At 43.1% G+C, this 27,886-nt stretch overlaps 1 protein-coding gene across 2 annotated transcripts in view; it reads left to right on the top strand.

Moving 5' to 3' along the window:
- LOC122572407 (leucine-rich repeat and immunoglobulin-like domain-containing nogo receptor-interacting protein 3) overlaps window positions 1-27,886 on the top strand; it is a 40,242-nt gene that overhangs the window by 6,385 nt on the left and 5,971 nt on the right. Inside the window, exon 1 of one of the 2 annotated variants that reach the window (XM_043737341.1) lies at window positions 10,807-10,971. The exons of the other annotated variant lie outside the window; for it this stretch is intronic. The gene's annotated coding sequence lies outside the window, so the exon portion shown is untranslated. Of the gene's footprint in view, window positions 1-10,806; window positions 10,972-27,886 lie in introns of those variants that run through there. 2 annotated transcript variants of the gene reach the window in all.

Genomic DNA, 27,886 nt, shown 5'->3' on the forward strand with positions numbered 1-27,886 from the left:
GAAGGGAGGATGAAGTGGAAGGACAGAAAAATCATAGCCAGATTCAGGTGTGGAAACGAGACCAAAGCGAAAGAACATTGGAAAGAGGAGGAAGAAAGAAGGTGCAGATTATGTGGATGGGAAGAAGAGGACCTGAGACATGTACTAGAAGAATGTGAAATAACAGGAGGAGCAAAGGAAATGGAAAAAATATTGAATGCGACTGGGGAAGGACTAATGGACCTGAGAGCGATAATAGAGAAAAGAAGGGTAAAGGCAATACAAGAAGGGGTGGAAGGACAGGAAGGTAGCACAGCAAGGAGGCAAAAAGACCAAAGTGGCAATAGCGTGTAGGATCAAGTTGCAATAATTTGTAGGCATAAGTGGAAATAGATCGTAAGCATTAGTTTTAGATTAGAGGTAAGAATGTGATTAGCGCAATAAAGGGCTGTAAAGGAAGCTGAAAGTTCGTCCAAAGCCGAGAGGCACGGACTAAATAAATAATAATAATATATATGCACCCATATATAGGTATGTTATTTTACTAGTTTGCTGCTGAAATATCGTAACAGTGGAAAACTATACAGTACCGTCTTGGCGACAATGATCTGGACATCATCTGCAATGGAAGTTCGAAAATATCACGGGCCGCAAAGGGTTAAATTAATAGAGAGTGACTGAGAAATTTATTTCGTCCGTTACGTGTAGATAAATATCTTCTCGAGTATAAGGTACGAGCGATCGAGATCGCTTCCGTTGGAGAGCCGTTTACCGATTAATCGAACGCGCGTTATTACACGCTTTCGAATTTGCGATTGTACGGTTTTATTATTTTCCGCCGATACCGGAGCCAACAGATATAAATTTGAACGTGCACACGTTTTATCGAGAAACGTGGAATTCGATTCTTTTGTACACACTATCGCGAGTCCGGACAAATTGTCTTTCGTTTCGGCCTCGCTTTGCCGTTAAATCGCAACACTGGGTATCTCGAACCCGCGGCAAAAGGGACAATTGGTAATTTCGTTTTTAGAAACGAGATGAAGTTTTTCACCTGTCTTTCCAGCGTTTCAGTCCGATTTATTTGTCGAATGTTTTCGAGTAGATATCCTTTATAATTGCGTATCGTTGGCCGATCGAGAACGCGCGCTGTCGACGCGATTGACCTTCTAAACTCTCACTCAAGTTATTCGAACGCGATGGAATAGCGTACGGTCACGGATGGAAAATTAATATTATTCCGATTTCATATCTCGTACGAACTTTCGAAAGATTTGAAACGCGCGTTCTTCGCACGAATTGGCAAGACCAACCCTACTGCGATGCTCGAATTTGTATACCTTAATTTCACTCTTGCTTCGGCAAGCAGAAGACACTTTTAATGCCTTAAGAGAAATTGTACCGTAATATCAAAAAAAACGATACCATCACGTTTTTCTGAAACTGAGAACATTCGTTAAGACTAGAAAAACACGATTATATGGAAAATGGCCCGAAGAACTGGGCGGAGTTGGAAAGGGCCAAAATGCGTAAATTTCGATCGCGTCGCATCGATTCCCGTCGATTTCAACTATATTCGGATTAATTACCAACACTATGCTCGTCTTATTAAAATTCCATCAACGAATCGAAACTGTCTCGATTCAGCGGAAAATTGAATCGCTCCCTTTCGGCTGATCGAATGAAAATGATTTCCTTGTGGGAATTTTCAAACGGAAGCTGCGCGTATCTCGATAATATTATCGCGGAAACATTGCCGCAATTTACACAACGAACGTTACAACCTGCAACTTCGTCGTTTCTTCTCGCAAGAATCTGCCTCCCTATTCTTCTGTTTAACTTCCATTTGACCGTTTTAAAATTCACATGGCGATGCAGTCGCGATACACGGTTGATTCAACAGCGAAACGAACGAACGCGCCCTTTCGCAGAGACAAGCTTGCGCAACCTGCAAGGTAATTGATTTCAAAAGGATGACTGTGGAGCATCCTCGATCGCGATCCGGTTGTTTGGATAATTACCGGCTATTCATTTCGAAACAGTGGCTCCTCTTCGTTTCAATTAATCGCCGTTATTAGCCGATTGAAATTGAAATCGAGCCGCGTTATCGTAATAATCGCTTTCTCCGACGATTTCCCCGACATAAGTGCGTCCCGCTTATTACCGGAATGTACCGTTCGACGTTAATTCCGTCAGCCGTGGCGCGTGTATTTAGGCGATAAACGAGTTTACTGCCGTTATAAGCGAGCGTGTCGTTAAGCAAACCTGCAACGTGGCCCGTTCGTGCCAGGATTTTCCAAAAGCTGTAAATTTAATCCGGCCGAACGGCTTGCACGGAAATTAAGCCGTACTCAAAATGACCCGATGCATTTTGCCTTGCCTGTTTACCTTTTCCAGGCCCGTTGAAAATCGGTCTTTGCGTCTGTCTTCGGTTTTACGAACTCTAGCTCTTTATTGCCCGCAATATCCTGTGAAAAATGCGTTTGCCCCTGTCCACATTACGGTGTAGAACGACGACCTGTCCCGGTCGTCTTGGTCGCGACAAGAGATCCGAGTGAGCAACGAGCTCGTTGAATTACAATCGGATCCGAAACGTTGAAATAAATTTCGTAAATGTTTCACAGCAATATCTAAACGGTGAATGAAAATTATTTGAAAACAAAGGGAAGTTGATTCGACTCTGCGCGACGTACGAAGAGATACGTTTCTCTTAATGATGGCAGCGATGGTAGGAGAGTCGAGGGTCGAGGGTCGAGGGTGGTCGAGATGCAAAAGGGTGGAGATCGGGGATGGGAGCCGAAGCAACGACCGTTTTCTAACCGTTCCCCCGTTTCCTCGTTTAGAAACACATTGCAGAGATAGAGGGAGGCTTCGAAGCCGCCGCGTCGCAATCGATGTTCCAGTTAAATCTGCACACGGCATGTTAATGAGCGTTAATGGAAGACTAACGCGGCTACCGAGAGCTACGGAAACAAAAGCGAAAAGAGGAGAGTGAAGAAAGGGAAAACCATGCTGGCAAGTCGAACAGCAACGAACGAATAATTGCGTAGTTCCCCTCGACGACGCTACCGTTCTCGGGGCTGCGTTCTTCCTGAAATTAGCGGGAGATTTTATTCCGCGAGTTATGGATACGCGCGCCGCCTTGTGAAGAAGCAACTTGTGTATCGAGTTAGCCAAGAGGCTGGTAAGTCGGCGCAAACGAGGCCAGACGTGATCGTTACCGATTTCCTTCTAACGCTAGCTTTTTCACGCTGCACGGGATGCGCGTCGTGATTTTTATTCTCGTTGCGAGCGAACCAACTACGCTACGCTATAGCACAGAGCTGGAAATGCACAGAAATACTTGAAATTTCGAGTCGAGCTAAGCTAGTTTAGCGAGTGGAGAATGATGCCGGCTTTACATCGAACGAATTACAATGAGATAGTTTTCGAGCGAGCTCTTTTTTGAAATCCAACACGAAGAAATTAAGTTAGTTTGGAAAAATTCTTTCCATCAGCATGTATATACTTCCCTGAAAGGGAAAATCAAGGCGCTTCTTGATAAGCGAAGAAAGCGACTTCCCAGTCAAGGTGTTTCAAGCTACTCCTAGATAGCGTTTGCTATATGCTATATACTCTATATTATTTTATGGAAGTAAATAGCCGACGGCAACAGGATTTTTCTCGTTTTTCATTGGAATAAGCGCACCTCTTCTCGCATGCTGCTAGAAACATCGTGAAAAACGAGCACGCCATTCCCAATCAGCGGTGCATTGTTCCTCCGGCGCACTCGATCAAAGTACAACAACGCAATAAGTTTCTTAGAAAAGTCTCTCGTTTGCCTAACTGCACTTCCAGCAAACTGCATCACGGCCTCTTGAATACGTGATTGCGAGTTTCAAGGCCGTTGCACCGTACGGAATGTAACGCGATCTTACGTCACCATACATCTTGATAAATGAATCGATCGATCGTTCGCGAAATGCAAAACAATGGACGCGTCACCCGATCCTCGAGGCAACTTTTCTCTAGCTGTCGTCTGATCGTCGCTTACATCACATGCGCACACATACACATTCGTATTGTTCGACACGCGAACGGCCCGCCGTGAGCGATAATTTCCATCGATCGGTTAAGTACCGAACCTGGGCTTTGACTTTACATCGACGGCAGAAGAAGTTTTCTTAGACCCCCTGTAAGTTCTCTTTGCTTCTACTCCCTCGAGGGAGCGCGCAGGCAGAAAGGCTCGAAGGCGGATCACCTCTTCCATTTACTTTGCAGGTTATAGTTCCTTTGACGAGGCCAGTGAACTTTTACCTTGAACCGTTGCTCGAGATCCGGTCTCGTTAAGCGGCATATTCCGAAGCCGCGAGAAATTACGGAAGAATTACAATTTCAACGGGGTTAAAATACTATACACGCGATGGCGATGTTCGATCGGTGGCTTCCAGCTTCGCGTATCGGACTAACAAACGACGCTGTGGCCGTTCTATTACTTTCGCAATCGAAATGAGTAATCCATGCTTAGACTTTGTACACCGGTAACGTTTTCTCGTCATAGCGCCCAAGTAGAATCATCCATATCGTGCAATGGAATTATTTTGAAATTACCGATTCGAAGCAGCCACGTTTCTAAATTGCGTATGTTCGATCGTGATCGTTTATTCGCTGAAAGACACGTACGTGCATGTATAGCAGGATTCCATATATCCGAACTGCAGTTATTTTGCGCCAAGTTTCGTTTAATGCCCGAGTAACTGAACTTTTGCCGATCGAATCCATTTATCTGAACGTGAGCTTCTTCTATTGTGTGAACGAAAAATAATAGGTAGTGGAGAAAACGAGCGAACTCCGATTATATAAACTGTCCGTTCCTCGACAAGTTCAGATAAATGGAGTTCCACTGTATGTTTAAATTTGCCGCGCTAATCGATGGGTAACAGCAACGACTCCTCCCTTTCTTCTTACGTATTGCAGTATCCGGCGTTTACGGTACGTAGCTGGCGACCAGAAGAACGAAGCGATAGCGGCAGTAAAAATCATCGAATGAAAATTACGAAAGAAAATTAAGCGCAATAAATTGGTGAAGCCGATGCTTACACCGCAGAATCGCGAGGTGGTTGCTCCGGAGGCAAAAAAAGTACGGACTCTTGAGAGGCAGGAGGGTGTACGCCTAACCGAAGACATTCGAGTTTTGCAAAATCGTCAGCCGTGTGTCGCGATCGTGGTCTGTGGTAATGGAAGCGGAAGGAGAAGTCGGGCTCGATTTCTTCTGCCTTGCCTAAATTTAGCCTATGAGCGTCCTTCAATTTAATCCAGTCTTCTTGACCCAAAAGCGTTTTCATCCTCGCGTAAAGACCACGAAGGAACAAGTTACACGGCGCAGAAATTAGTAATGGCCCGTTAAAACGGTGAATTTCTCTTTGCTTTTTTTTTTTTGCCATCTTGTTACTCTAATTGGAATACGTTTGCGCTTTGTTGCTGCGCGAATGTTTAACGCTCGAGCATATTTCGAAACCGCGTTCTCAGCCTCTCGAACACAGTTGCTCAGGTAATAGGTACACGCGTGTATGTATTTAGCAGCGTGCGAAATTCTTGCGATTTTACTACACGTTACAGCGATCTGCCACCACATTTTCTGCTTGCTTCGAGATTACAATCAAGCTTTCGGGGAATCTCGTTTCTTCAATTATTTCTTCTGTTGCTCGCGTGCGGTGCGAATTCGAGGAATACGAAAGTGCAACGTTTAACATTTTAACCGTCGTTGTCGGTTCCGATTATGTCGGTTCGTGCAATATCGGCTTACAGGTTTTGCTCGCGAGTCAGCATTCGACGAGCAATGTTGCATTCCCTCCTTGTCTACTTTATCCGATTGATTCCGTCCTGATATAGAATACATTATTAGTATCGAATGTCACCGTGGTATCTCGGTATCGAGTGTCTCGTCGCTAGCAACGGAAGGTCTTGCAGCTTGCCATAACCGAACATCTTCTCCCTGTTACATTTATTTATTATGCAATATTACCTATTGCTAATAATTCCGAGAAGAAGACTATTTGGAAAAAAGATTCCGATAATATCCCTTCGGACAAAGCGTCACGGCACTGTGAACCACTCTCAGAGGCAATTCCTAGCTAGGATATCACAAAGAATATTTTATCGAGATATAATAAATATAATAATACGCTTTGATGCTTCTTCCCTCTTTTTTTGGAATTCTTTTTCCAAGGATAGATTGCGTACTAATCTAGACAGTTCCTCTTTTATCGTTATTGCCAGAGGTGATAAAGCTGAGAAAAGAAGATATTATTATACTTTCCCTCTCGTTCGATTCGATGTAGATTGATCGATAGATGGCTCTTTACAGTGTTGTGCATTTTTAATTGCAATCGAGCCGATTATCTCAGAGCTATCAGACGGATTCTCCTTTTCCACGATCGATTTTCACTCTCTCTCTCTTTTTTGCACGCTCTTAGTCGATCGAACAGATTGTCGAACTTAAAAGCTGGAAGCAACGCGTGAAATGGACGCGTCGAATCGACAGGATACGCCTGTGAAGATCGAGGGTGACATACACGCAGGGGAGACTCATAACACACGCTGCATAAACTGTCGCGACAATCGTGCGCGTCGTGTCGAACGAATTTCGAAAAGCGGTGATTCCACGAAGGAGCTGGATAGAGCTTTTAGGGTGGCCTTTCGCGTCGGTCGATGCGTATACAGAGAAGAAAGAACGAATGGGTAGCCGTGGCACGAAATTCCACCGGTTCATTTGTCCAAGTCGGATGAGAACTCGGCAATGGATACACACGTGCACAATATCCGTGAAGCTCGAGAATATTTATGAAGCTTCGCCGAAGATGAATGAGAAATCGCTCGCGAGAGCTTTGTGAGCCTCTGTGCTCTGGTTTCATGTGCCGCGATTCATCGGGAACACGTCAAACGTTTCTCCAGAGACGTTGTTTCGTCATGTCTCTAATGACGCGCCTCGCCTTCAGGGATGCCCTCGGTGATATCTATACGTTCTATTGCGCGAGGTTCCTTGATTCCACGGGGTGGAACAAACAAAATTTCCTTCGATGACGTCTCATAATTCTGTTACGTTCTTCGAATTTTTATATTTCAATCTTGCTCTCATTTTAACAAGCGGAAAGAACATGCAATGTTTCACGATGTTCAGCATGAAACTGGAACAAGCAATGACGCGTACAGATAAACCTTCCCTTTTTATATTTTCTCCAAACCGAAGGTAGTTTTTAACTTTAAAAGAAACGTAATTGTATCGAAAATGGTCGAAGGAACGTAGCAGGTTTAAATAGAGGTAGTCTAATCTATAAAGGTAAAACCAGTTCTCTTTAAATTGGCTCTTTCTTGTTGCCACTCTACATTCCAAGGAAATTACTGTCTCGAGTAATTTTTAAAACGAGATCCGATTTCATCGGCTGGAGCGCCGAAATTACCTTGTATATTCAAAATGAATGACTTGTGGCGCATGATTCATACTTTCTCATGCCTATGAATTAATAGGCCGCCGATGTCTTTGTTTATGCGTCCCTATCAATGAATTTTAAAAGCAGGCCTGCTGTTCTCCTCAGAATAACCGGTCTCTCCCTTTCAGTTTCACGCGTATGATCGCGTTCCTCGCATAAATTTAAAATTACACAAATCATAATGTTGATCGTGCGTGCAAATCGGGGAACACTTTAGGTTAATAAGTCGGCATCTGCGTACATCGTATCTGTACGTGTAGATAGAAATGCGTTTCCATATCTAAATTGCAAGATTTTCTAATCGTGCATCTGGATAATTAACAGTCGCGAGACTGGCTTCCGTGTAATTGGGGGTTTAGATAATTGATGGTCGGATAACCGACGTTGCACAGTGAGAACGATAAACGTTGCTCGGTCTTAGCATGCGATCGCGTGTCCTTTTTTCCTATTGTGTTACGCACGGTTCTTCGTCAGTGAAATATCGAGGTTCCAGTGAAGTAATTACTTTCAATTACTCTTTGAAGCGAATCAAATGTTGGTTCAGGTGAAACGTAGAATTGTCGACGATGCAAGGAGAAAGAAGCGTTTCGTATGATCGTTTATCTCTCGAGAGAGTTTTCGCGACGCGTGAGCCAGTAATATTGCAATTATCGTAGGCGAAACGACGGGCGAACGTGTCACAGTTTTTCCCATGGGAGGGAAACGCGTGCAAGAAAAATCAAATCGGTAGCTGGACATTGTTACAGGCGGCGAAGCAATTTTGCTGCAGAAATGAAAGCAGTAAAGAAGCTCTTATTAGATCCTTCGAGTAGCTGTTAGCAGTTTTGAAACGTAAAAACGAATAGCGTGTGGTACGTTGAAAGCACGGAAACCGTGTTCCCATTTCGATAGACCAAATATTCTGCTGTATGTACGTGCAACTTGAGTTATTCGTAGATTAAATAACGCAAGAATCTCGGAACCTCTGTATACAGTTGGTCATAAAGCTTTGCATACACTCTCTATATGTAATATGTTACATTTGAAACGTTAGCTTTATGAATTTCTTTGTGCACATTAACGCGTATATTATTAACATTTAGCGTAATTTATTCGGTTTCACCGTTATTAAAAAAAAGGAAGTAAAAAAAGAAATATAAAATACAATGTTCCAAAAATTACATTATTTTCTTGATAAAGACAAAAGCGACTAAATTGTGCTACGCTTTAACAATATGTGCGTTAATGTACCAAAAATATTCGGCAATTATGTACCAAAAAATACGGCAATTATGACATTTTCTTCTTGTAATATATGCATTTGTCAGTGAATATCTCGTACATAAGTATTAATAATGACCGCTATTTTCTTGACGTTGAGAAAATAAAGCTCTGCTGCAGTTTTATCCCGAGATTTGTAAGATGTTTTCGTTCGTTTAATTCCCTTTAAACGTGCACGAGTAATAATCGTATTATATATAAGTGTAAATAATTTTCTGATAAAGAGCGCATCTTTAATTCCTTTGGTGAGTCAGACGCACAGAATTCGGTAGATGTATGTAGACTTACGAAAGATGTATGCTTCCGTAAAATTCAGCATTTTGTTCCAATGATTTAATCTTTGTCTCTTTTGTTTGCCTAGCCAACCGTTTTTCTTTTCTTTTTTCTTTCTTTCGCTAGAGGAATGACTTGTTGTGTCGATCGAACCAGTCCGATTGCTCGTTATTCTCTTTCACCTGTATATTTTATTAATCTACGAAGATAAGATGTCTATTAGCTAAACGATGCTCCTCCTCCTGTCCCCTCTTCTCTAGTACTTCTGAATATATTCGAGTATTCGATTCCCAGTTCAACCGTAAGAGTTTTCGTGGATCGAAATATTTCTATCAGAGCTGATCGCTTCGGTAAAGTTGTCGGCTTCTCGAAACTTCTCCACGCTTTTTCTTCGTCAGTAGCTTTTAAACTTTCAAGGATCGAACTTTGCAGAATTATTCACGACCCGGTGATTCTTATTAATTTTCTGTGCCGCTCGCGAACCGACCTTTTTGTCCTCTTACGGATCGACCATCGGCCGAAAACAATTTCATTACACTTCTGTTTCCCTTTTTCCCTTGCTTTTTCTTATCAAACGATAGAAGAAACTCGGAACAGTCTGACGTGACAAATCGGGCCACAATTCAAAGCACAGCTTTGTTTTGCCACTGGAGTTTCTGACGCGATCGGATATTCTATCAAACATTATGCGTACGTTTGTTTACACACAGGTATGTTTATTTATTTATGCTCGTTTGCCCGGTATATTACGACACAGGCAGATCAAATACAACACGCAGAGAAAAAAAAAACTAAAGAGGAGAACAAAAACAAAATCGTTCTCAACAATTTGCGATATTTCCGATGAATGGTTGATTATTATCGACGATACGCATTTGCGCGTATTTCGAAATACGGAACAAAAGAAATTTCGAATTAAAACGCGTTGTACAAGTTTTCAACTTATGAACGCGCGCCGTCCTCTCGCCCGGGGAACGTTTGCAGAATTTTTGAGTTATGAATAGAATTAAAATGACAAACAAATCGAATTTGCATCAGTCTTTCACCGGATCGGAGAACGTCCCTGCACAGAGCTCGCTATATTTATGAAAAAGCATGAATTATTATTCGTCGTTCGTATACGCGGTCGGGTGAATTACACCCGTTACAAACTACACGTACTTTATGCAGATTTTATGCAGCCCATTTCGTTAAAGGATTTGGACGTCCACTCTTTTACAGCCTCTGCTCGCTGCATTATTTTTACGCGCGATAAAGTTTCCTTTTTGCACGCTTGCAGCGCACCCTTTGCAACGCGATCATTATTCACGGTTTTGAGCAACTCTGTTCGCTTGATATTAATCAAATTTCCGCTGTTGATTTAAATTCGCGCCCGTCCTTTCGTGTATATTTGGAAGAAAAAAAGCGAAGGAATTTTTGAACGGAACATCGAGTATGTAGTTTGCTTTGTTTCTTACCTCTCGTCATCGATCGCGGCGGATGGGTTTTTGCGGAAACGGACGGAAGAGAAATGGTGGACTCGCAGCTGTTTATAATTAGCGGGCTTGGAAAGGAAGCGGAGCGCGCGTGCGCCGGCCGAACGTTGAAACAAGTTAGGAAACAACAATGCTTGGTTCTCGTCAGAGTGACGGGCCCACTCTATAAATCGACGGTTAAAATAATATTTGCCGTTTCCACATTATTTCCGGACGAAGTAGCTCGGCATATTGCGCCGACCACCGCCGCTTCCTTCTCTCTCTCTTTCTCTCTCTCTTCCTCTGTTTCTTCCCTTGCTCTCTTTCAACAAACCCGTCGCCTATCTGATAATAGGATTTTCTATAGCAACCACGATAAGGAAAATCTCGCGACAGGCCTTGTCGAAGGTGTTTCGCTTCGCGAGCGAGAACTGGCTGGAAAATCGTCGGAAATGAACTTTGATCCGGATGGAAGAGCGGGATAAGAGCATTTCTCGTCAAACCTCGAGAGTTCTTCGAGCATCCATATGAACCTGGTACGTATACAGGTTTTATCAAGGATTTAAACGCCACGTTCTCCTAATGGAGAATTCTCTTTGTAACCGGGAAAAAGGTATCCATAATACAACGATAGGTCCACGAGGAGAAGTGACCAGAGGAATTGTCCAAGAAATTCTTCAACGAGAAAGGACGTTGAACTAGTTCACAGAACGGATGCATCTTGGTTTGCTACCGTTGTGCCTATTGGATCGTAAGGAGAACGCGATGAAACGCGGCTACCTCGCGATCGTATCGTGCGCCTTGGATTTCTTTCGATCGAGGACAGGCCAGCCGTTACCATATCTAGAACAGGAAACTAGTTTGCCCGGTATCGTGAACTAATTGTTACATAATCGATACGAAAGTCAGTGTCACTGAAAGGAGTTACGTGGGTAGGCTCGTCGACCACAGTCGAAGACCAGCGAACGATTTCGTCACGGATCATCTACTTCCTCCTACGAGGATTCGACCTCGCCCCCGTGATACGTCGTGATACCGATCGTACAACGACTTACCAGCCAGAGGAAAAGAGATTTACGACTGCCTGGCGGATCTCTGTTCTCTCCGATACAAGAACGTCGTTTCTTCCATTCTCGGAAACTCTTAAAGAAATCGACTCTCGTTCGATCTATCCACGATAAGAATGGACGATCGCCCGAAACTACTTAATCGGGCGTTGCGCGTCGATTAACATGGCGATAGAATTTTTTTCCATCGTCAGGAACTCTGACGATTTCGTGGACGATTATAGTGGACCGGATGATTCGTCGTTTCTCGTTCCCTGTAAACGATGCCTGTTATCGCGATCGACGACGACCCCGTCTTCGATCCTCGTCCTGCTGTGAAACAATAGCCTGAAAATGAACGCCAGATCGACGAATATCCGATTCACGACCTTATACAATCGCGAGAGTTAGAAAGCCCGGAGGAAAGAACGCTGTGGCACCTTCTTTGATTTATCGTCATCAGCGTTCGTAATTTGCACGGCGCATCGTTCGTTATCGAACGCCATCTCTGGCGTTATACATTATACATATCTCGTGCACTTTCTGACACGCTGTGACATCGATAATTTGCATTTTCCGGGGGTTTTTATTTATTCCTGTGAATCGATTCGAATTTAAAAAGGGCGCGACCCTCGTCGATGATAAAAACCGGGGATCGTTGTGCGTTGCAATATGGAAAGCAAAAATGCAATTTTCCGGTAACTAAAGTGGTTCCGATTCAAGCTCATCGTCGAAACGAGAGCAATTTTACGATAACTGGCCCGAAAACCACTGCTATCTCTCGGCGTAACGCGTCACATCCTCGAAAAAACACGATTTGTACGCGACCAGACAATATCGTGCCAGTTTGGTAGGAAGACCGTGGGTGGCACACCTTTAAACCCTCGATTAACGAATTCCACCGTGGAGTTTCCTGTATCTTGCATTCCGTGTAAATTCGCGAATGCCTCGGTAGATTCCAGAAGGATATACGTAAAGTCGGATGTTGGCATCCGGGGATGTAAACATCGATCCTACTTCTATACTATACATGTATTTATGTACATTGTGATAAACGTGTATTGTCGCGGTGCGAGTTTACTTACTTTCGATAGTGAAAGATTTAGAATTAACGGCTGATTGGAAAGAGGCATCATCGATTATTAGAAAGATAATCAACCGAATGCAAAGCACATAATACCTATATTATACTTATCGTTAACAGAAGCTTTCGCTATTGCCGACTAAAGAAGAGGCCTCTGTACGCGGTACAAGTTCCAAATTTTCAATGTCTTACACGATATAACATATATTTTTACATATATAGCGATAGAAGATGACAAGTGGACACAATCCAAGCGGCTTTTAGAATGCGTGACATACGTGTGACGCTGAGGCTATGAAAGGCAACTGGTGCGTCGTATATGTGTAACGCGTGATAGCGAAAGGGTTAATCATTTGACACCGGCGAGAGGCTGGTTATTCAAAGGTGGGGGATTTTTAGAACCGTCAGAGGTATGCGTCTGAACGCACGTGTTAATTACTTTGGGCTAGACATAGTTCCACGCGTAAGGATTTCCTACCAGAGAAACAGACGCTGGTACGCCAATACGTCGGAGAAATATGTTTCGAACGATTTTCCGTCGTATTTACGTCAAATATATACGTCAAAAGTCTCCCACCTTGACGTAGTATATGGATGGCATAACTTGAGCTGGAAATTCCATAGGCGCGTCGATAGCGCGCGATTTAGACATCGGAGCCGAGGTATTCGCGTAACATGTAGAAATTTATAATTCGTCAGGAATATTACGCAGTCTTTTTTTATATTTGCTTTATTTAGCTTTGCATGTATTTTGTCTACAGGTATATAAAGTGTACTCTACTCTCCGTGTGTTGTATCGAAACAAAAGATCAGGAAGGAGCAGTTTGGCTCGAAATTAACATTAATATAAAGGCTTGAAAGCACGCGGGATTCGGGGAGCTTTCTTCGTTAGAAAAGCAGGACGAAACAATGGATATTATTACCAATGCAGATCGGGACGAAATTTGGTAGGTATCATTGTGCCAGACAAAAGACACGAAGTATAAAACCTTAAATTCGGTATCTATTTCATATATCTCTGATGAAAAGGCATATAAGTCGAATTTTGGTCAACAGGACAAGTACGCTAGTATTCTCTACGTTACTTTCTTTTCCTTATGATTCTACCAATGCGAGTAAATTTCAATTTTTCCGCGATTCTAACGGTATATCCAAAATATAATAGCTAGGCTTACATTGCACTTTGAATAGTATAAATGCCTCCCTGCGGAATTAATAATTCTGACCTATACTCTTCTGCTCGTCTATCACAGATATAGACATCTATATCGTTCGAATGCATGATTTGATGCATTTTGAAGTTAAGATTTTATATTTCACTTCTAATTGTACAACGTTTAATTGCCATGTCATCTCACCGATATCCACCAAATTTCGTCTCGATCGGCCCCACTGGTGCCTTTCGAAATCACCTACATATCTACAGCTGAAACAATTGCTCGTTGTATCTAAAGCTATTCGTATTGCAACGATCTGCTCGGTTTCCTGCTTGCCTTTGTAAAAGCGCCAATCTTATGTAAACGCGGTTTCCGATTACCTAGGAACGCTCGTTCGGATCGGCAAGGATTACCTCGTCTAAGAAGTCATCGCGATGCATCCGTGCATCTAGCAGAATTAAATCCTTTTCGGTGTCGTATCGTTCGTCTCCTTTAGTCCTGCGAATATCTACCTACCCGTACTTTGCTTCCTGCAAACAAGCACATTGTATTAAAGCGAAGTAGTGTAAACGGAGAAGTTTGTTCGGAACTTGGTAACGAAGCCCGTCCCCTTAATCCATCGATTCTTTGCGTCTGTTTCGGCGAAGGACGGTCGAGGGAGGAACGCTGAGACAAAGTCCCGAATTTATAGAGACCCAGCAATAGCAGCAACATCGAACAAGCATAAACTACAGTTAAACTTGACCCACTCCTGAAATATCGTTCTTTGATTACTTAGCCGAAGTACACGATGCCTGTCGGCGATGTTGGTGACTGCACGAACGATGGAAGTTCTCGCTCCATCAAGTCCATCTGACGAAATTACGAGATCTCGAGAAAAGGAAAGACCAACGGAGCTTCGGCGTTATTTTCGCGGTAGTTGTTTTCTGGGCCAGGAACTAGGCGGTCCATAAATTCCGCCCAACGATTCCGGGACATGTCGAGGCTGCTCCGGCTTCTGTAAAATCACCGAAAATGCCAGCACCGTTTCTTTTTTTTTTTCTCCTTCTGTTCGCAGCCGCATCGTCCATCTGTTTTCAGAGACCGCGGTGATTAATCGCGTTTAATCCCGGCTACACTTGCACTCCTGACACCCTGATCCGACTATTTTGAAGCTCGATTTTTGCTTTGCTTCGCCTCGCCGCTGCCTGCGAACTCGCGTCAAATTTTTCCTCGGATTCCACGCGACGGAATATCTCCGAGATACCGCAACCTCTCTAGAATCTTTTCCCTCGAATTTTAACGGGCGAGCATGCGTTACCTACAAAGGTACCTTTAAACGCGTTTCTCGAAAGTAATTGAAAATCCTTCGCGTAACTTTGCCGTTCCCAGGAGTTCTAAATCGCATGAATGACAAAGCAAAGAAGAACGAAGGACGAGAGAGCGAGAGAAAGAAAGAGAGAGAGAGAGAGAGAGAGCGAAGCTCCGCCGATCGTAAAGGAAATCGTGTTGCGGGATGAGTTTCAGTGATTTTGTGGAGGCGTCGAGCGAGTTTCGAGGTCGATGTGATCGGACGGCGCGGATCAAATAAATAAAATCAGTGAAGTTCCGTGCCGTGACGTAGAACGGGAGAAGTGGTTGTTATTTTTAGGAGGATACACGCAGCGAGCACGTATCACGAGCGTGTGCTTCGTTTCCGGGCTAAGGGGAAGCTTTCGTGCGCGAACAAGTGCGCAGTCGGCGGGACGAGATGCGTCTAGACAAGCAGCTATCAGGAAAGAAAGAAGAAGAACGACTTCCGAGTTGAAAGCGGCCGAAAATAAGGAGAGAGGTAATCGAGAGTCTCGCGTTTGGTCGTTTAGCGCGGCCAGAACGTCCTACTCTGATCCTGAGAGAAGAACCGATCGAGCAAGAAATTGGCCATCGATCTTTGGATAGCAAAGATCGTGATTTTTCTGCGATAGAACCTCGATTTACAACCGATGTGCGATGTGTGCCGAGTTTTTAAAACACGCGATACCTAACTACATATGCGCGATAGTCGGTGTGAATGTATGGTATCCAATTAAATACGACGATATGTCTTTCGGGGTGTCGCAAAATTTTTGCAATTAATTTATGTATGTCGTGAAATGAAAGAAATTGAAAATTATTCCGATAGAGGAGAAGGTGTTGGCAAACGTAACGTCTGTTTCAAATTCTCTTAACGAAATGTTCGAGAGCCGGGAAGACCGAACCACCTAACGAGTCTCGGAAATTCAAGAGTCTCGTATTTGGTAGATCTTGGAACGAAACGCGAAACAGGAAACTGTATAAAGCTCGTTTTGCAAGGCGAATTGGCGCGTTACCACCGAGTTCGCTACCGTGACTGATCGCGCGGATCGCGAAACTTCTCGAGCAGAAAGTGCTAAGAGACGCTCGTTAAGGAACATGGAATGCCCGATAAAAATTTCAATTTATACGCAAAAAAGTACTCGAAACTTAGATGAAGAAAGTTCATAACTGGCCATTAAGTCGTTTGGCCAGGCTGCGGGAGGAGCGGCCGTGTTTCCCGCCCATTTTCCTTCTTTGCCGTCCAACCTCTCTCTCTCTTCGCGACACACGGGGCTTTGCTCTAGCCTCGGAAAAGGAACAAGCCTTTCGCTTTTGTCGCTGCTCTTGCTATTATGCACGCCCTCCAAGCCAAGCCCCGTTCGAGACCATTTCGATAAATACTCCTTCTAATTCCCTCTATTTTTCCATAGCTTTCCTCGATCTCCTGAAAAATCGATCTTGATTTATTTTGCGATCGTGCCGGCGCGATTAAATATTTGGTCGTTTGGAAGTTCGGAAAAAGATAAAAGTCAAATGTATTGCAGGGAAATTTACCTCAGGTTCGTACTCCGGGAAAATGTTCGGCCGGCGTCACTATACACGGCGTCGTGGGCCTAAATTCGTCGCATAAGCGAAGTCAGCGAGATTCTATGGCTCGAAATAAGACGAAATATAAGAATAGAAAAAATTACGTTGCGTAAAAATTTGTCAAATAAACTGCATATACTTGTATTTGTACTGCATAGTGTATTCGACTAATTATTCTACGCGCGTAAATACGTCGGACAATATAGAATAAAACATTTTCGAGAAAAATCGAGTTTGAATTGAAAAATTCTTAACTAAACTCGTTTAGACACAATTCTCTCGAATTTTATTCTGTATTCTCGATTTATTTTCGCATATAGAATGTTGAGGCTATTAGACGTATAATGAGAGAGACGCGTGGATAAATTATAAGGTAGAAAAATATATTTGAAATACGGAAGTGAAAAAATACAAAAAATTGAAATAATAATATGAGCTGGTGTAGATCCGCACGCTAGCAGTGTTACTCTGTAACTGAAAAAACCCCGAAGCCAACGTTGCCTGTCGACTGTTTATGGCCTGCCTTCGTCCCAGTCTTTTGCCTATGCGCTGTCGATGGCTTCGATGCTTTAGAAAGCTAAAAAGACCAGATGTAGAGTTCTCTTAAAAGCGGTGACCTTCAACATAGTATTAAATCAATAACAGACAAAATACAGACAACAAGGAGGCAAATGCACTGGCTAACAAGTCGAAAATCCAAACTAAGCATAGAAAATAAACTTAAAATATATCAAACAATTATAAAACCAATCTGGACATACGGAATACCACTATGGGGGACAGCAGCAAAGAGCCATATAAACAAAATAGAGACATTACAATCGAAAATTCTGAGAACAATAGTAAACGCCCCATGGTACGTTAGAAACGAGGATATTCGGAAGGACCTCGGAGTACCAACGGTCAAGGAGGAGATTACCAGATGCGCGGAAACGTACAGAGAAAGAATAACAACACACCCAAACAGGCTGGCTACGGAAGCGATCAACGCAAGTATAGAAAGAAGACTAAAAAGGAAACACCCAGCTGATCTCACAAAGGATATAAACTAAAAAACGCGAAGATGGCACCCCGCTGGGTGTAACCATCCACGTGCTATTCAATCACATGCTATAACATTTTACCTAATGTCCCACTGGACAAATTGTAAAATTAAAAATAAACAATATAATAAAAAAAAAAAAAAATAGAAAGAAGACTAAAAAGGAAACACCCAGCTGATCTCACAAAGGATATAAACTAAAAAACAGGAAGATGGCACCCCGCTGGGTGTAACCATCCACGTGCTATTCAATCACATGCTATAACATTTTACCTAATGTCCCACTGGACAAATTGTAAAATTAAAAATAAACAATATAATAAAAAAAAGAAACCTTCAACATAGAATAACCTTCTGTTAATTCTTGATACTGACGCTTCCGAAGCAATTTTTCCGTTAATCTTGATTTCCCTTTTATTTTGAGTTATAAAACCTGCCTGACTTCGTTCGTACCGCCAACTTAAACGCACCATCTACGTACACGTACATGGATTCGTTGAATTGGCTAGCAATGGTGGCATGTGTGCGTTGAATTCGCACTGCAGTTGAATAAGAAAGAGTAAACTCTAGAAAGAGCGCGTGTCACGTCGCAACACTCGATATCGAAAAGTTTCTACTCTTTGTCCTGATTTTTCCCAATCGCCTTTTATTTTTATCCTGTCCTTAATCTAGTGAAGGAATCGAGCGAAGGAGGTGAGACGAAATCTTTGGCGAAAGGGCCGCGACGAGGCGAACGGAGAAAGAACACAGAGACGCGTGGGCGTCGACTCGATATGTCGTCGAAGTGTTTCGTTTTCATAAATATTCAATGGATCTCGCGCAATCGGCGCTCGCTGGATTAGTGCCGCCGCCGTGCTGTTCCCGACGATGCTTTCGAGGTTACGACCGCGTTTAATCTCGCTATTTACCACCCGCGCATCGCGTTCGTGTTAGAGCGCGTTGCGAAAGACGTCGTTAAAGCGGCTAGAAAAGATTTGATTCCTCGTCCCGTTAGAAGATAACTCTTAAGCCTATGGAGTGACGCCTTTCAACTTTCGGCTCTCAAGCTCGATCCCTAATTTAACCTGTCGAACGAATATAACGAGTTAACTCGTCGTTTGAAATCGCCTCCGCGACCGACTTTCGTGTTCGTTTAAATCTTCCAAGGATTATCTAAACTTTCTGACTGGCCTTTAAAGAAGAAAAGTTGGAGGAACGAAACGGTCCGTCCGGACCAACCTACTTGATAACTGCCGTCGACGTTCGAAACCGTGCAGACGTTAAATCGGTTTTGGACAGTTGGCACATAGATCTTATTAGAGGACATTTTCAGACTGTTTATCACGCTCGTTCGAAAACGTACGGCATATACGTGCACGCGAGTCTCGGATACGACACACATACGTACATGTATCGATGTCTCGTGATGAACGACCATCTAAGAACCGAATCAGGAATCAGGTTTTGCTTCGTGAAATTCTATGTGTGAAGGACCAAATTTTTTTGCTGTAATACCATCGTCGCGCGGTGTTACAGCTTAACACGAACGTTTGCGTTTACGTTATCCGTGTTAAGATAACGTCGTCGGTTTTGAGAAACAGAGTGCTTCGTGAGAATAAAACACGAGTTCACACGGTGGCTTTGAATTATGGTGGTGGATAAACGTACGTATACCGTTTCTCTCATCGGTCTCACAACGAATTCTCCCAACGGTAGTGTTTTGCGTTCCCTTTTCGTCCATCTCCCTTCTCCATTCCGCGCTGCCGCACCGTTAATAATAATGGAAACACGAAAAACGAATCAAACCAAGCACGTAGCGCGTGTTTTTACTCGTTAATATTTTTAATATCTTCCCATCGACCAAAGCTACGAGATCGTACAACTCTGACAAATTAAATTATCCGTAAGTTACCGTCACCTGTTCTCCTCTGTTTGCTCTGGCGTTCTCGTTCGTGTAAACGAGGACGCGAAACAAAGCTGGTTAGAAAAGGCAGCTAATCCTATTGCTTCGGGCGTTAATCGCGAGTCCCGGCCTGGTTAATTCTCACTGCGAGGCTCGGGGTGGCTGTTGTCCCGTGTTTCGTCAATCGCGTCGGCTTTGCTGAAAAAGTCTGCCGCCGCCACAGTTTTGCTTTTTGCCTCGCGCGAACTGGATCCGATGCGTAAAATAGCAGCGCAGTGCTCTTTTCTCCCGGCGCGTACATACACACTTTTTGCGACGTCGAATAGTATAATTCGCCGAACAAAATGATTTTTCATCGGAAGATAAACGAGCCGCTTATTTGCCAAATCGATTAACTCCGCGAAACAGAAGGTAGAGAAAATTGACGGAATTATATACGATAAGCGATGGAGTAGATAAGAGTGTACTTTCGCACGTTCGCGGGCAGACGCGATCTCGAAGAAGCGCGCCAACGAGAGCCGTAAATTCCCGTTACGATTGACTAATCGACGCCACGAATCGTACGATTCCTTATTTCTTGTGGGATAATAAGGGTGATTAATTGAAATAACGCTGCGGTTAACAGGTTACTGTATATTTAATCGATCCAACAACTTCGGTGTATACAATAAAGAATGTGTGTACGAGCAACGACGAGTGAGTACGACCTGAGACTCTTTTAGTATCATTGCGTTGACTGACTGTATTCAACTGAACACTTANTTTAATTTTACAATTTGTCCAGTGGGACATTAGGTAAAATGTTATAACATATGATTGAATAGCATGTGGATGGTTACCCCCAGCGGGGTGCCATCTTCGCGTTTTTTAGTTTATATCCTTTATGAGATCAGCTGGGTGTTTCCTTTTTAGTCTTCTTTCTATTCTTGCGTTGATCGTTTCCGTAGCCAGCCTGTTTGGGCGTGTTGTTATTCTTTCTCTGTACGTTTCCGCGCATCTGGTAATCTCCTCCTTGACCGTTGGTATTCCGAGGTCCTTCCGTATATCCTCGTTTCTAACGTACCATGGGGCGTTTACTATTGTTCTCAGAATTTTCGATTGTAATGTCTCTATTTTGTTTATATGGCTCTTTGCTGCTGTCCCCCATAGTGGTATTCCGTATGTCCAGATTGGTTTTATGATTGTTTTATATATTTTAAGTTTATTTTCTATGCTTAGTTTGGATTTTCGACTTGTTAGCCAGTGCATTTGTCTCCTTGTTGTCCGTATTTTGTCTGTTATTGATTTGATATGCTGTTTCCATGTGAGTTGTGTATCTATGCTCGAGAGTTGAACGAGAGAGACGTGGTGATGACTGCTTGACCACTTGTTCGATAAGCGCTGAACTGCTCTTAAGGTGTCTCGGAGGAAAGCTTGGTGTGGGTGTGCCCTTTGACCGAAGAACGCGGATTCGTTGTTCACACTTTTCGTCCAGGAAGTGAGGGTAACGGTCCGCGGTGCCGAATGGTGATGACCCACTCTAATGAACAGGATATGCAGAAGTCTGCCACCAACGTCGAGCGGCGGTGGACTTTGCTCCTGACGAAAAACAGCCTCTTATGATGGACATGTGCTAGCTTTTCCCATCTGGTAACTGTCCGCTTTCTCCGTGATTCTTAAGAGCGCCTAATAAACTCAAGGACTTTTCCAAGACCCAGCCATAAACTGAAAATACTTCAAGAATTAGAGAATTCTCCAGACATGCAATTTGACTGGCAAACACGTGTGGAAACAATGAAGCTACAAGTTCACGTTTTATGGTGGGTCCGTGGGTCTGTTGAGAATCGGGAGAACTGTAGGTTGGCCGTTGGCTGCCAGGTAGCTGCCAGGATGGCGTGCAGATGTCCCACGCGACGTAACATAGAGGTAGATATATAAGGGGCAAGATAAGTATAAGAAATGTAAATCGAAAGTTCGTCCAAAGTCGAAAGGCACGGACTAAAATGAAATAATAATATATACGATAGGCGGCAATCAAGTGCTTTGGGATTAAAGTTTTTCGAATTTTAACCGGTTAGCCGCGTGTACGGGTCAGATTAACGTTCCTCGAGCGACAGTTTCTTTGTTTTTTGGTCTTTTTCGTTCTGTGTCTAACAATAAGCTAGTTCTGCACAGTTCAACGAGGTGCTAGTGCAGATTCTCGGTTTCGAACCGAGCAAAATACGCATCGTGCGTCGAAATCTGAAATCACGAAGGATTGTAGCGGCGATACTTGCTTGTGTACCTTATTAACCTGATTCGCAGGCATTCACGGAAGGATGGGTTCTCGCTTCGGTGTTTTCAACCGGCACTTTTAATTAATTCCTATACCTTCGATCTCTACGAGTGGCGGCAATCCGAAAATCCACTCTATGGTATATACCAACTGTTGACAGAGTACCTGACACGTGATCAAATTCATCCTTCGATCTACGGACTATCATGCACGTTTCTCGTTGCAAGTAGGCACCTCCGTGATCGATATCTATCCTGCATTAGCGGTGAAAAATTCTCTGCCACGCTTTCTTAGGTTCATCGTACGTGATGAAATTGCGCCAGCATTATGCAGAGTCTCCCATTCGGCGAAGAAAGAAATTCTAATTGCGAACCTAACGAATAATATCGTAAGAAGAAGAAGGAGAATAATTAATATTAGAGTAGGGCTCGTGTGAAAGAAATGGGTCTTGGGGGCTCGTTAAATATCGCCTGCGTCGATTCGTATCAAAAGTTGGCTCGGGGGGGAGAAAAATGATTTAATCGATAGCTCGAAATAACTTTCACTCGCCCTTACTATCTCCAAAGAACACATCCGGAAGTTTGATTCTTTATTAGAGAGTTTACTTTTTCACGAAACTCCTTTCTCGGTCGGAATAATGGAGAAGGGAGGGAGCAGGGCAAAAGGCGAACCCTCGAACAAGCTGACGGTTCCATCCTTCGTTTGAACGGAGAAAAACTTTGCTTATTTCGATCATTGCGGTCGGTCCTGCGCGAAGATTTTAGTAAAAAGATTGGTCTTTTTTTAATTATCGACGCAGAGAAAAATCCCATAAGTTGTACTATATATGACCTCGACCCGATAAACAGCCAGCACTTGCCCCTCCCCCTCCTCCCTACCTCTCTGTCTCTGGCTTTCTTTTGGCCTAGTCGCCACGTAATCATTCGTTCGTCTCATGTTCTCTGCGTAAAGCCTCTGGCATTTATTCCCCTGATTTCGATTCCCTCTCTTCGACACGCTACCGAGATAAGAAACGAGCTGAAACGCGCGAGCATTCCGAGTGTCTTTCGAGGACCACGAACGCGTTCGACAAGGGGTCAGGAAACGTGACGCGATCCAGGACACGCAATAAACGAGGAAAACAAACGTGATAGCTACCGGTGCAAATATTTCTGTTATGTGGCTCGGAGATCGCGGGAATTTGGAGGTTCTCTCTCGAGGGAAGATAGGAAAAACTTTAGCGAGCAAGAGACGCGATCGTCGATGGCGCTATGTTCCGAGGAATATCGAGTGCTGGTACGACACTCGGCTCGCTCTCGTTTAATTTATTTTCTCTAGAAACTGCAGCTACGGAAGAACCAACCGGTTAATGGGAGCTACGACAGAACTACGATTGTTTGCTCGGAAAATATCTGTTCCCAATGTTTGCACGGAACGAAAGGAGAGAGGAAAGGGAACGGGTCACCGGCAACTGAATTTTTGACGAAATACCAATTCTCCGTACTCGCTGCCTCCCTTTCCATCCGTGACCGTTTGCCTTTCGCCCCTGCCTGCCGACCTTCCACTTTCATTTCTTCTCTTTTTCTCGTTGCCCTTTTCTCTTTTTCTTCTAGTTCGGAGAGAAAGGAATCTCGAACGCTAGTCTGGACCAAACTCCAGAGCCAATCGCGAGTCTCTTGTTACGGTTTCAAGGTTAAAAGCGTGGCCAGGCCGAGCTCGCCTTTTGTCATTTACGCGGACAAACCGGTCGCGCAATCGAACGGTTGCCCCGGCAGAAATTGCATGGATTTTCCAAACGAGATGACTTTTGCGAAACGACTTTGTATGCTCGACAATTCGCCATACCGTTACGTCATCATGACAAATTTACACGGAACTTCACTGGGATAAAAACTATTTTACGCTCGATAGAATGTTGTTACACACGATGGTACAAGTGGTTTCCCTTTGAAAACGAAGCGACACGAGTGCCACGGTAAATCTAATTTCAAGAGATTGCACAAACGACCGGTCGTAAAATGACATATTAACGAAACACGCGTGATCAACGCTGCCGGTTACTCGAGAGAGAGAGAGAGAGAGAGAGAGAGAGAGAGAGAGAAAGGTTCGTCAAACTGTCAAACATAGTATCATAATATTTTTATATTCATTCAGAATATTTCCCTTCTATAAAAAGTTGAAGGTACATATTATTGTTTTGCGTCCGATATTAGAAAGGCAAGAAACTTTAAGATAATGAAATAATTACATTCTAGATCTTTCAGGATAAATCTTATCCTTGTTATTTTATTACGACGTCAGACAGTTAATAATCTCCGCGCGCATTACGGATGCGTTCCTCATTTAATTTTCGTTCTTTCAAGGATCGATTTTCACCGGGAAAATTCCATCAGTCTCCCTACCTTTCGCGCAGATTCGTTGGAATTTACATGGAAACAACGCGCTGTTTGCAAATTGTAATTATTTGATTATTCGAAGTTGTTGAATTCGCGCGGCCTTTTGATTTCCTAGGCTATTAAACAAATAACCTGTGAAATTCATCGGCATCGTTAAACTCTGTTCTCTTTCTACGCGATCCCGTGAGGTTCTCGAAAACGAATCTCTGGCGCGCTCGATGGACCGCTATTTCCGGGAAAATTGCTTGCTCGCGACAAAGGGCGTCTTTTCAGCCGTCCGCTTCTCGTCTCCTTCAGATGTTTTTGTTTCCATCGCGGGACGCCTCGTTGCGCCGTTATTTTCGGCAGTTTTCTCCTCTCCTGACCGTTTTATTTCCAGATGCAACTCTACGTTGCACTTTGCCACTAGCTAAAATTGCACTCGCGTTTAATCTTCTCGCCGATTTCGCTCGCTGATTTCCAACGCAACTTTCACAACCGTCGTCGCGTATTTCGCGAATTCACGGAAAAACGCTCGTGATTTCAGACTATTTGAAATTGAAATTTCAAATAGCGCGAGAATTGCGGCGACCGCGTTCCATTCGTTAAACCGCGCCCCTTCGGGTAACTTTTTTTTTTTGTGGAAACGTTTCGTTTATCTAACAGTCGTTGATAATTCGAGAGAAGTTTGTGGACGCGTTGGAAATGAATATCAAGCAGCGCCCGACCAGCAGCCTTTATTCGTAAAATAGAAGCAGCTGGACGCGCTAGAGATTGGTAGCCTAAAAGAAAAATTTATCATCACGCACTTGTCGTAGTCATATTTCCAATTGTTTGTCCTTAGATTTTCGTTTAGAAGAAAATAAGAAATCTTTCATCAGCGTGCTTTGCAACTGAATGCGCGATGAATTCGAAGAAAAAGCATATTACGAAGCCGGAGATTCAATTTCATTCGACCGAACATGCATCCGCCTTGATATTTTATTCGATTATACCTGTAATCCTTGATAACTCCAAGCCTGGAGTTCTTTCAGGTTTTAAGGTCTTTCAGAACGCCCCGCGATAGATGACGATTTCTTACGAAGCTGGAAATTAACGTTTTTTTTTTTATTATATTGTTTATTTTTAATTTTACAATTTGTCCAGTGGGACATTAGGTAAAATGTTATAACATGGAAATTAACGTTGATGCGATATGTCGGCCGTATGCTTGTTTTACGTTCAATTTCATTCCAGATTTGCACTATAGCGATCGTGTCTCGTGTTGCCGCTTTAAGTCGTTTACTTCGATCGATTTGTGACAGAGAACGCGCGGTAAAGAAATGAGAAACGATTAACGTCGGAAACAAACATCGATTACGAGAAGTTCAATGAGCTCGCCTGTCGACTTCAGACGTGCGTTTTGCAAATACATCACGAGGAATCACATTAGAGGCGGTGGATCGATGATTTGCACGTAATAAACGCTAATAGATAATGGGTGACTCGTGTAGAGCTCAAAATCAGGTAACAACTTGGAATTGTGTCGAAATCCGAGACAAACACGTTATCGTGATAACGTTAGCCACGTATTCGCCTGATATTATTGTATAATTTTATCTCGAAGTGACGAGTCACAATCGCCGAGCTTACAATAATCTGCGATGACTTGTATATAATACTTATAAAAATCCCTTCGATTCTTATCGCCGATAGTTCTATTTAATATATATTGTTCCCGAAAATTTTTTCCGGGGATCGTTGTTATCGAGCAAACATGGGCAAGCAAAAGTTGCTACATTATACTCAACCGGTTGAAAGATAAGACAACGGGGAAAGAAACAGTTATAAGCAATCTTGTATCGAGCAAACTGGGCTGTTTAACGAGCAAAGTTCACCGAATGCGATATAACGTTTAGCGTCGATGAGTGATAGACGTCTCCTCTAGAAAGCGATCGAGTCGGCGCGTTGTCATAAGGCGTTATCGCCGCTTTCTAAGATTTCTCTTCTTTCACCTTTTAGCGTTCCAAGTATATCACGGCTGACTGCAGTTTTCGTCGGCCAGGCGTAATGCCACACGACACCCTGTTATTTTCCAAGCGATATCATTCGAACCGACGTCGCTTTCTAAAAAGTGTTTGTCTCGTTGCGATATTACGCGAATGTCAGCAAGGGCAGGCTTATTTCGGATCGGCGGGGATCGAATATCGCGTCACAGGCGATGCGAAAATATGTAAAACTCTGGTAGAGAGGGATTCGTCGGAAGAAAGAAAGCATTTCTGTTCGATGCATTTCGTTGAAACAATCTACAAATTACTCAAATCGTACTTAAACAATAGAACCTTTGTAGTAAAAATAAATGACGCGTATTCTGAAATTAAGGATATCAAGGCAGGAGTACCGCAAGGAAGCGTCCTAGGGCCAATATTGTACACGCTCTATACAGCAGACATACCAACAACTGTCAACAGCAAAACTCTAACGTTCGCGGACGATACGGTCTTACTAACTAGACACGCAAATCCAGAAACGGCTGCCGCACTATTACAAGAACACATTACAAAAATTGAAAAGTGGCTGCGAAGCAAACAAATAAAAGCGAACACCAGTAAGCGCAATCACATAACATTTACGCTTAGAAAAGGAAAAACACCAGACATCCGACTAAATGGCGCGCACATAGCACAAACAAAGTATGTCAAATATCTAGGAATACGTTTAGACACACGCCTTACATGGAAGCATCGCATAAAATCAATAACAAACAGAATACGTGAAAAAATGAAGCAGATGTACTGGTTAATCGATAGAAAATCTAAATTAAGCATAATGAACAAACTAAATATATACAAAACAATAATCAAACCAATCTGGACATACGGAGTCCCACTATGGGGGACGGCAGCAATGAGTCACATAAATAAAATAGAAACAGAGCAAGCAAAAATCTTAAGGACAATAGTTAACGCTCCATGGTACGTCAGAAACGAAGATATACGAAAAGACTTAAAGATTCCAACAGTTAAAGAGGAAATCGCCAGATATGCAAAAAAGTATAAAGAAAGACTTGCAACACACCCAAATCAGCTGGTTGCTGAAACGAATAAAACAATAATAGGAAGAAGACTGAAGAAGAAGCATCCTGCAGACCTCACAATAGAACAATAAACAACCTGGAAGATGGAGTCCCGCTGGGGGTAACCATCCACATGCTATAATTCATCAAAACCCAAACTATAATATTTTACCAAATGTCCTAATGGACAAATTGTAAAATGATTTATTTAAAAAATAAAAAAAAAAATTTCGTTGAAACGAAGCTCGTCTTTAACTGCCGTGAATCGAGTCACGAATATTAACCGATGAACCAACGTTCGTTGTTCCTTCGATTTTATCCCGCTTTTAACAACAGGGATCTAGAGGAAGAGCGATCGATGACGCTAGAAAAACTACCAATTCGCTGAGAAAAACACACAGAGGTGAAACGAAAAAGGGAGACAAATGTGGTGTGTTCGGCGGACAAGCTCGTAAAATATGTTTACGGGCAGGGTCGGATCGAGAGGGAGAACAAGTCACAAGGGAAATGCGAATTCGTGGATGAAACGGTTTACGAACCGGAGGACCCTCGGCTTGGATCGTATCAAGCGCGGAAGTAACGATTCTGTCAACTTTTACCGCTTTTACGTCTACAACTTGATGACTCGGTTATCGTAAAATCCACGAACAAATACTTGTAAAGTCACGGTCGGTAGTCACCAACGTAAACCATACGT

This window comes from Bombus pyrosoma, linkage group LG11 (genome assembly GCF_014825855.1).
Source record: "Bombus pyrosoma isolate SC7728 linkage group LG11, ASM1482585v1, whole genome shotgun sequence".
NCBI lineage: Eukaryota > Metazoa > Arthropoda > Insecta > Hymenoptera > Apidae > Bombus > Bombus pyrosoma.